At 39.6% G+C, this 11,574-nt stretch overlaps 1 pseudogene; it reads right to left on the reverse strand.

Annotated features, from left to right (window-relative positions):
- Positions 1-7,478: 7,478 nt before the first annotated feature.
- On the reverse strand, positions 7,479-10,627 carry LOC108926263 (UDP-glucuronosyltransferase 2A2 pseudogene; annotated as a pseudogene).
- Between the last annotated feature and the right edge of the window lie 947 nt (positions 10,628-11,574).

Raw genomic sequence — 11,574 nt, forward strand, 5'->3', positions numbered from 1 at the left:
AGGGCGTCCGCTTTGATGTTCTTTGGACCTGGTCTGTAAGTGACAGTAAAGTTGAACCGAGAAAAGAACAGCGCCCACCTGGCCTGACGCGTGTTGAGGCGCCGGGCTGTCTGCAGATATTGTAAATTCTTATGATCAGTGAGCACCAAAAAAGGGTGTTGTGCCCCTTCCAGCCAATGTCTCCACTCTTCTAGGGCTAACTTAATTGCTAGGAGCTCTCTATTCCCTATGTCGTAGTTTCATTCGGCCTCAGACAGTTTCCTGGGGAAAAAAAAAAATGCACAAGGGTATAATTTCAAGGGCTTACCTTGCCTCTGAGAAAGGACAGCGCCTACCCGACTCAGAGGCGTCAACCTCCACCACGAATGGCAACTCAGGGTCGGGTTGATGCAGGATGGGGGCTGTAGAGAACTTGAGTTTGAGGTTCTCGAAGGCTCGTCCCGCGCCCCAGGATAACATAACGGTGTTATGTTCCGTGTTGGCCCGGAGGTGTGGGCATGGCACCGTGTGGGAAACCACCACAATGCTGAAGGCAAACAAAAGCTTATTTCTCAAATAAAGCCGTACCCATGAGTGAAGTAGTACAAAGGTTGCAGTAGTTTTTCATGCTGCAATGACGTCTTTGAATGTGTAGTTAGCCCTTTATTCTCTTATCTACTGTCAAAACATGTAGTTTAAAGTGTGCCAAAGGTAAAATCTGTAACACTGCAGATTTGTCATAATATGTTTTCAACATGAAAACTGTGTACTGTATGTGGTGTCCGAAGAGGAAGGTACACCGTTCTTTGGAGGTTTCCCTGGAACAAAGCACTGGAACACTTGAAGTGTGCAAAACAAAGAGTTTATTAAGAACAGTAGCTCGTGTCACAAACTCACTTCACACCGCGGAACCTCATCTGCGTTCGCGCAAAAGCCCCCGTTATATATAGTGCCCCCAATAACGGTTCCCGCTTCTCTTAGGAAATAACCAATGACAATTATCCTTTGTCAACTTACACCCTACAGGCCGGCAGGAACCTTTCTTTTGCAAAACTCTCAAGGATTCGTTCTTGGTGTAAAACACCACACTGTACATACAGCTTTTTTCCATTTCACTTGTAGTTTATTGTTTATGGATTGTCTATTGACGGTGTTAAAGATGCTCATTGGCAGTTATTCTGAAAAAGGCTTACAATGTCCAGTTCAGTCCTTAACATGTATTATCATTATGCAGCATGTGCAGTTGGGGAAGTTTCAGGGGCTTTATAGTGGACAGTCTCTAGGTCCCTGAGAAATGGCTCCCTCACCTGTCCACCTGTGGGAAAATGCACAACAGAATCTGGCAGCAGTTGATCTGTGTACCTGATGTAATTTAGCAAGTTGTCAGCCTGCCAGGTCCAGATACAGCTGTGGAGAATATGAGCATGTTCTTGTTATACTGTAAACTGTGTACGTGGTGCAGTGAGTAAGTTCCAGAACTGGCTACCATGTGACGCTGCTTTGATTACAGCAGTTATACCCTTACATGTAACATGCATGTGCCAATGGCTTGCAACCACAGCAGTGTCACCCAGCGTCACACAGCATCTACTCATAGATCTTATTGGCTGTACCACATAGTAGTTGTAAAAATAAACATTACTGGCAACATCAATGACTACTACAGCACCAAGGAGAAAACCCAACAAGCTCAGGAAACTTGGTTTAAAGAACAACAGAAACATACAACTCTATGCCAGCAAGAGGTATTCAGGCCCAGTTCTGCCAAAATGCTTGCTGGACTTGGCAAAGTAATCCTTGGACAAAATATTCTGCCCTCAAAGAAATCTGACCTCTTTTGCATGAACATATTGCTCAACAACAGCAGAAGTCCTATAACAGAACAGCACAAACGCATGATTTTCAGGTATACAAAAAGTGCTGGTTTTATTCCCAGGTGAAAATCACATGTTTTTAACAAGTCCAATAAACTAATGAAATAAACTGGGGAGTTAACTAGAGGGCAAGACATCCAGATGAATAACAAAATTCAGCCAATATGATACGATAACCTTTAAAAATGAATACATGACGATGATGGGCAGCATAGGGATTAGCGTTATTAGGGTTTTAGGTATTACATTGCATTTGGAAAGTTTGGGTTTTGAATCCCTACTCTTGCAGTTGCTTCCTTCACCATGATAGAACTATCAGTGTAGAAAAAAGATTCTACCAAGCAAGTGGGGAAGATTCAGTTTATCAGCACAACAACGGTTCTTACGAAAGGATACTAGCAGTTTCTGGAGCACCAAGAAAACAAACATTGGCTTCACAAACTCCTCGGTCTGTTCCAGTACAATATATTTCCATTTGGCTTGTAGGGAGCATCTGGTGGTTCCAAAGAGGGTAATCTAAGAGTAACGGAATCCAAATACTTACACAACTGACAGTGGAAGTATGAATCAATAAAAAATGAAAGAGGAAGCAATGAAAAACTGACCAGAACCCACTGAGAAGAAATGTATTCTTACAGGAATTATTGAACAGTTTACACCTAACTTTGTGTCTGTAGCAGTCCTTCTCACAGATTTGACTAGAAAGTCAATGGACTCCAGAGGTGGAAGCAGAATTCCACCACATAAAATATTTGTGATGTTCACAGCCTGTAGTATCCTAAGATCAATATCCAAGAATTTTTGTTTGCCAATATCAATTTGCAGACAGATGCATGGAGCACAGGTTTAAGGACAGTCCATCTACAGGAACTGGAAGGTGAGGAACATAACACCTACATCAACGGACAATTTTTTGAAAGAACAAGAAGAAGAAGAAGATTTGTTTCCCTGGTAGAATACACTTTGCTGTGTTGTTGCTGACCCCTTCATGAAGGTTCTGCAGAGAGGGAGTGTATGCAGCAGTCCAGGGAGGTCTTAAAGATGTTGAAGTGAGCAGTGTTTATATGCCCACAATTTTTTTTCTTCTGCCAAACTACCAGAAAGCACACCACAAAACCAAGTGGAAACCGGACACTTGAAGCCTATCTATTAAACCAAGGTATAACAACCCTGATGGGGAAATGGTGAGGGATGATGAGTGTAGGGAGAATGGACAAAACAGGCAGCAGCAGAAGGAACACCTGAACTATAAAATTTTAGACTTTCAGATTAGATTAGATTAGATTAGATTAGAACGAGCTTTATTCCCAAGTATGTTCACACATACAAGGAATTTGTCTTGGTGACAGGAACTTCCACAGCACAGAATGACAGTGACAAGACAGATGAGAAGATAGAGTATGTGAATAAGGGATAAAAAATATATAAAAATATAAAGTACCCAATATACAAAAATAGTCACTAGATACAAATGCAAGGGAATGTGAGTAAGAGATATGATGTGATAAATAGTTATAAATATAAATAGCGTTGTGTATTGCACTGGTTTACTCTCTGGGCGGGGGGAGGATTTAGCTGTTCATGAGGTAGATGGCCTGAGGAAAGAAACTTTTCTTGTGCCTGGCTGCCCTGGTGCTCGGTGCTCTGTAGCGTCGGCCAGATGGCAAAGGTTCGAAGAGGAAGTGGCCTGGATGTGAGGGGTCTAGAATGATTTTGCTAGCCCTTTTACTGACTCTGGACGAGTGCAGTTCTCTGAGAGCTAGGGGGGATGTGCCAATGATTTTTCCAGCAGTCCAAACTATCTGCTGTAGTCTTCTGATGTCTGATTTCGTAGCTGAGCCGAACCAGACAGTTATATTTCAAAAGTTAAATCTTCTTGTATAACAAAGCTTTACCCTTGCGGTGGCTTCTTAGTTTTCTTGTGCTTATTTACAACCTTGGGCTTTGTACAGTATGCAGCTTCTCATTATTGATCAATTTATATAGCAGTGTATTCTTACAAAAATAGTGCAGGTAAGTACCTGGCTCTAGGGTTTGCCTGGAAGGTTTACTTTTAAAACAGGTACATTCAGAATGCAGAAGTGAAAGAATCAGTCTATAACTGTTCTATGAGTACCTGCGAGTTAATGTAATATTATATGAAAATTAGGCTAAACACCGGTGGATCTTATTGCACGTTATCTGAGAAGACTCCCTAGTCCAGTTGAAGTTGTGCTATCTGGTGCTATTACTGCTCTTTACAACATGATTTTTGTAAACTTTAACTGATCTTTGTAAATCTTTACAATGATTTACTTTTAAAACAGGGACATTCAGAATGCAAATGTAAGAGCATCAGTCTCTTCCTGTTCTATGGGTAACTGCGAATTAATGTAATACTGTATGAAAACTGGGCTAAACGTACGAAGGAAAAATAAAATATAGATGACAAAGATTTTCACCTTCTTTACTTTTTTACAGGGGGGCGCGGTGGGTTGGACCGGGTCCTGCTCTCCAGTGGGTCTGGGGTTCGAGTCCCGCTTGGGGTGCCTTGCGACGGACTAGCGTCCGGTCCTGGGTGTGTCCCCTCCCCCTCTGGCCTTACTCCCTGTGTTGCCGGGTAGGCTCTGGTTCCCCGTGACCCCATATGGGATGAGCGGTTCAGAAAGTGTGTGTGTGTGTGTGTGTGTGTGTGTGTGTGTGTGTGTGTGTACTTTTTGACATATTCATCACGTTTATAAAAAGCTAAACAAAAGCTGAGTGCCATATTTGGATGATGAAATACATTACATACATTGGCAAGGGAAATAATTAGATTTTTTTTAAGTATAATGTACAACATATAAAGGAAACTGCACCCAGAATAGGTACCTGTGTGGGACTTCTTTTCATTCAGTTTGCATCCATAGTGTTTAAAGCTCATTTTTGGTGTTCATAAGTGTTGGTGATCAGTGGGAGGATAAGAGAGGTTGCACACATTTATGGGATTACTGGTAAACAATTGCGAATAGGAGTTTTGGAGAGAAAGAAATGCCATGTTAAACTAGTTATGATTTTAATGCTCCTGAAAGTTAATAACAATGTTAAGAAAGAAACATAAAAAGCATTTTTATTTTCAATTCTCCATCAAAGATTTTTACAGAAGCTAAGCCATAAACAATTTAAGGGTTATCTGTATTATTAAGGTACTTTTGATTGCACAGAAATACTTACCAAACAAAATTGGTCTATTAAAGTGTTAGAATGTTTCTTGCTTTTAGCTTTTGTTAATTGTGAGTTAGGTGTGAAAGCCAGGGGGTGCGGTGGCGCAGTGGGTTGGACCGCAGTCCTCCTCTTCGGTGGGTCTGGGGTTCGAGTCCCGCTTGGGGTGCCTTGCGACGGACTGGCGTCCCGTCCTGGGTGTGTCCCCTCCCCCTCCTGCCTTACGCCCTGTGTTACCGGGTAGGCTCCGGTTCCCCGTGACCCCGTATGGGACAAGCGGTTCTGAAAGTGTGTGTGTGTGTGTGTGTGTGTGTGTGTGTGTGTGTGTGAAAGCGATTTTGGAGTTTACCACCAGCTGAGTTAAGAACAGACTTTCCAGTTTCAGTGGTGTTTGTAAGTCACTGTACTGTTTATTTTAAATGAAAACAAGCAACTATATCCAAGGCCACTACACTTAATCCCATATTTCAAAACAGGTTGTGCTAAATTTGAAAAAGTGAAAAAGCTTTCCATTTTTGCAGACCCTTATGCTTATCTAAAAAGAAAATGATGTCAGGGCTCTCCTGTAAATTCAGTCATCACAAATTCATTCAAATTCATTTGTGTTCTCTGAGCAACAACAAAGAAGATGGATTCTTTTTACAATTCATAATAATTTATTATTACTATGTATTAATAAGCAGGCAATAGGTCTACCTAAAGTACCAATATTGTCTCACATCATTTCATTTAAACCTTTTATTGTTAATGCCCAAAAGTTCTACCAAAGATTGAAATAATACATATCTTTGTTGTCATAGTTACGGATGGTGGAAAAAGCTTTCATATATCCATAATGTTAAGGTGCAGATGTTTTACAAACATGACATTATATTTGTCAGTGAAGAACCTACAGTACATTATTCTCCAGCACAACATGCCATATTTGTGAGATCCAACTCATAGGGCTATCATAACTTCTGTAAAAAATTATTTTTGTGAATGTGTCGTGAACAGACAGAACTCCAGTCTGTGTCGTTACTTTCTGCATCTCACTGAAGGAATAACCTCAGCTGATTCTTTAAACATTACTTGGGCTGCACTTCCGATATTGCACTCTAAGTAATCTATACTGCGAAAGTGCACAAGAATGACATTTTAAAGTTTGAATGACTTTCAGAAAGTACAGCTAATTAGGATTGTTGCACATGTGTGAGGTGAGTAATATGCATTGTACAGAGATTCGTTCTCTTTTGAATAAATATGGGAGAGGCATTTCTAAAACATTCCCACACACAGTATACTACTGTATGTGCTGTCAATATTTTAGAACAGCAATAGAATCATTCTTAAATTAAAAGTGATATTGAGTTGACATACAATTTCAGTCTCAGATTTATATTAAAAAACATTGTTGTTTACCCTATGTAAAGAGAACTTCATGAATGGATTTTGTTTTTCTTGGTACAATGTGTATGCAGATTACTCATGTCAAATGACATACTTTTGATAATTATTTCCTGTTAAAATTCAGTTAAAAGTTTATAAAACATTTAGACTCTGAAAGCTTTTTTTCTTGTTCAGTAGATCTATTTTGATTATAAAGGGATCTTAAGTAATATAGAATTTTCTGTTTTGATATCCAACAAGACTTCTGTCCAAAAGACATTGTAGCACGCTGAGGGGGCCCGGGAAGGGGGCGGAGATGGAGGCAAAGCAGCCACAGCTGGGGCTGATTACCTTCCCTATTTCTTCCCCAGTGCCCGGCAGTAGAGGGAAGAGACGGAGGAGGAGAGCGAATCCTGAGAGACATAGATGCACCCGAACCCGGAGACGACACTGGCATCCGGACCAACCCGAGGCTCCCTGCCCCCCTGACCCGCATAAAACCCCATCCTACCTGTTCCCTGGACCCCTTTTTCCACTCCCTTCCTTCTCCCCGCACTAAATAAAACTCCTCACAGACAGGCATTGCACCTCTTGTCTCCTGCTTTGTCTCTTACAGACATGTTCTGTCCCCACGATTACTGATGAGGTTTAGTAACATCATTCAAATGCAAATTCAGCACATTTTAACGAGTCATGTTGTTCATAGTGCAAAGATAAACACATTATGGCAGAAGAGAACTTTACCCAGGTGACTAGCATTTATCTGAGCAATAGAGTCTAAAGTCACTCATCATGGTTATGGTTAGAGGTTAAACGTAAAACACTTTTATTTCTTCATATGTTGCTTTAATGTAATTTCCAGCAGTATAGTTAATGTATTGCAGATTGTGATGAAAAAAAAAGGAAAACACCTGCCATGATGGTTAGGATAGTTTTTCCAATTTTGGTTAACTGTAAAATTACATGTATATTATAAAATCTAGCAGGAATTCTCCACAGCATAGTAATGCTAGTTTTTTGACAAGATTTTCTTCAGCTAAGACATGTGTATACTAGAGGGTATACAATATTATTTTTTCACTTTTTTCTCCACCCTATTTTATAACACAGAAATCTCACAATCACAGTAGTACACAGTATGCCAAGTGACACAAAAGCAAACAAAACCACCATGACATCCACTGAATGATAAGCATACCATGGCATCTTGTATGATTCTGTCCGCAGGTGAGCAGCACCTTTGTGCCTCATGACAAACTCTATCCAGAATATGGCTCGGTCCAACGGTTTCATCGGCTGGTCCCGATGTAATCTGGACAGATGTTGCATTTTCATCCTATAGGATGGATCATGAAGCACTTCTTGTATAGCTTGAAGGAAGGTGTTTCTATCCATGGTAGTAAAATCCACGATCTTGGCTACACCCTTTGCCTTCATCCTGGACAGGTTGTCAGGCTGATCAAAAACTAGAGGAAGGCCAACAATTGGAACACCATGGTAAATGGCCTCCTGAACTCCGTTGGTTCCCCCATGTGCCACAAAGACCCTGGTCTTTGGATGTCCCAAAAGGTCATTCTGTGGCATCCATTTGACAAGAAGGGTGTTGTTACCGAGACTGGCAGGTTTTCTCCCTATGTGCCTCCAGATCACCTTCTGAGGTAATTCGGCAAATGCTGCTGCAATCTCATCAGTGAGTTTCTCTGAAAGTTCATGAAATAATGTGCCTAAAGACATGATAATGACACCATGCTCTCCAGAACTCGCAACAAATTCCTCAAGGTCCGGGGGGAGAGGTTTGGGTGGTTTGCACTGGAATCCACCCATGTAGACAACATTTGGCATAGTGGGGCGTGGGAATTCAAACACAAAATCATTCCTCATTAGCCAAATATCAGCTCCTTGAGTCAGTGTCAGTATGTCAGTATCAGGACTAAAGTATCTTTGACATATTCGTGTATAATGAGGATTTACCATGACCGCAAACTGGAACATCCCAAAGAGATAGGCAAAGATGTTTCGGACTCTTTCAAGAAAACTCATGTTGTCGGTTAACTCTGCTCCAGGGAAAGGAACGTAGGAGAGTGGAGAAGGAGCAATGGCAAAATGACCCTCTCCTTGTATAGACCACCTTACATTGAAAACAAGCGGAAGGCCTAGTCGGTGCGCCAAGAGCATCCCACCACCAAAGGCTGGGTCAGTCAGAACGAGGTCATATTTAGAATCCTGAAGGGACTGCATTAACCTATTGTTCTCAAACATTTCAGTGATCATGTCACATGTCTGAAAATGAAGTTCTGATATTATATCTAAGAGTTCCCACTGCATTTTAATTTGTGTCCACAAAGACGCAGCTTCCCTAGAGTTCTGCAGAAATCTAGGCAAAAAAGAGTCTATCCTTTCATTAAGTTTGTCTGACATAGGGATGACAACAGAGTTATAGTATGAGGAAGTTTTGTTTATGTACCAGTTGTTAGAAGGAACAAGGACTGTGATATTGTGGCCCCTTGCATGTAACTCTTCAACTAAGACTTTCATGTTGACCCAGTGACTTCCATCCATTGGAAACACCAAAACCTTTCCACCACTGATTGCCAAGAGGGCAAAGCAGAAGTAGGAGTAAAATGGCAACTGAGAGATTCGTCTTCCCATAGAGGCCTTTCATTGTACCTGTAGAGAAAATAATTTGGATGAAACCAGTTTCAAATCATGTTGTCCATAAATGTCATAGAACTACAGTACTAAAAATACTGTCCCCACAGATTCTTGCCATAATCACACTTGTTATCAAAGCAAACCAAAATCCCAAAAATTCTTTTCAGAACAATTAGTAAAAACATTTTTGAGGCTGAAAAAATTTCTGATGTTCTGTCATATTATGATTTATATGACATGATCTCACCTTCTTTATCTTTTTTTCATTTATGTCCAAAAATGTTTTCAGTGTTTTAAAATGTTTTTAATCAATATAATTAAGATAATTATAATTAAGAAGATGCATTCACATGCTAATATTTATTATAATATTTCAGATGTATTGAAATTTAAAATTGTACCTGCAAAGGACCTAATATACCTCACTCTGATCCTTAAAATGTCATATGTATGAGACCAGCATTTGTGCACACTGTAATTAGTGCATTCGGTATGAATGTATTGTGTATTTGCCTGAAGAAAATGCTTACATTGCTCAAAATAAATAATTGCAGAACCAACTAAAATAATGCATTTAATGGTTTTTGACTGCCTATAATGTAATTGTGTGCATATTACTGAAATTACATCCTCTTCATCTTATTTCCTGCTAAAATTATTTTTTACATTTCATTTTTACATTTTTTAAAGCCTTTTCTCTCTATAGCGAAAGCCTTGTATTATTCAACAGTTATCTTGAGTCATTTGGTATTTTCTAAAATCAAAAAATCAGACAGATGATATATCTTTGAAAATTTCAAAGAGGCATGTTCTTGAAACTAGTAGGATCATTCTTTCTCAGAGAACTCGAGTTTTTCTATTACAATTTACATTTACATTTATTCATTTAGCAGACACCTTTCTCCAGAGCGACATACATCTCATAGAAAATACAATTTGTGCATTACCTTAGGAGAAAGAGACATAGCTGCAAATGTGTGATTCTTAAGTACAGTTATTTTGTTTCCTTCATCATATGCACCGACGTTCATCACACAAGTAGCTGCATAAAACTGTACCAGAATATTGCCGATTCCTAATCGCCTTCCTAGTAATTTTTCTTTTGGAAATACATACATATAAACATTTACGTTATATTGCAGGAATGGCTCTGTAAAGGACTGACCCGAGCATGATCATGAATATGTATACCTTACGGGCCTGAACATTTATACCTTTCATGAACTTAAGAGATCAGTCTAAGATAACAAGTGAATAAATCAAACAATACATCAAAAATAATTACCTAGGAAAAACACAGAATGAACTAATGGACCCTTTTTAAATATAATGAACTTTTCACTTTTTAAAAGTAGCATGGATCTCTTGAAGTACTTAATCTTAAAGATGCAGTTATTACTGACCTGAGAGAAAATGGAACAAAGGAGAGATTGTTTCAGTTTACTGAGTCAATAAAAAATGAAATGCGAAAAGAAAGAAAAGATTCTGTCACAAAGAAGCACTTACCTTTTGGAACTTCTGCCAGAGGGCTTATTGGCAAGGTTTTATAACTGCACTTGAAAACTAATTCAGAAAATTAGTTTGAAATGTATTATACCGAAGGCAAACAAAAGCTTGTCTGTCAAATAAAGCCGTACCCATGAGTGAAGTAGTACAAAGGTTGCAGTACTTTTTCATGCTGCAGTGACGTCTTTGAACGTGTAGTTGGCTCTCTATTCTTCTATCTACTGTCAAAAACATGCAGTTTAAAGTGCCAAAGATAAAATCTGTAACATTACAGATTTGTCATAATATATGTTTTTAACATGAAAACTATATGCTGTACATACAGCTTTTTTTCATTTCACTTGTAGTTTGTTGTTTACAGATTGTGTATTGACAGTGTTAAAGATGCTCATTGGCAGTTATTCTGAAAAAGGCTTACAATGTCCAGTTCAGTCCTTAACATGTATTATCATTATGCAGCATGTACAGTCAGGGGGAAGTTTCAGGGGCTTTTTAATGGACAGTCTCTAGGTCCCTGAGAAATGGCTCCCTCACCTGTCCACCTGTGAGAAAATGCACAACAGAATCTGGCAGCAGTTGATCTGCGTACCTGATGTAATTTAGCAAGTTGTCAGCCTGCCAGGTCCAGATACAGCTGTGGAGAATATGAGCATGTTCTTGTTATACTGTAAACTGTGTACGTGGTGCAGTCAATATGTTCCAAAACTGGCTACCATGTGACGCTGCTTTGATTACAGCAGTTATATCCTTACATGTAACATGCATGTGTCGATGACTTGCAGCCACAGCAGTGTTACCCAGCGTCACAAACCAGCTACTCATACACTGATCAGCCACAGCATTAAAACCACTTACAGGTGAAGTGAACACCATTAATTATGTCATTACAATGGCACCTGTCAAGGTATTAGGTATTAGGCAGTAAGGTATTAGGGCAAGTGAACAGTCAGTTCTTGAATCTGATGTGTTGGAAGCAAGAAAAATGGGCAAGCAAAGGATCTGAGCGACTTTGACA

This window comes from Scleropages formosus, chromosome 7, assembly GCF_900964775.1.
Source record: "Scleropages formosus chromosome 7, fSclFor1.1, whole genome shotgun sequence".
Classification (NCBI taxonomy): Eukaryota; Metazoa; Chordata; class Actinopteri; order Osteoglossiformes; family Osteoglossidae; genus Scleropages; species Scleropages formosus.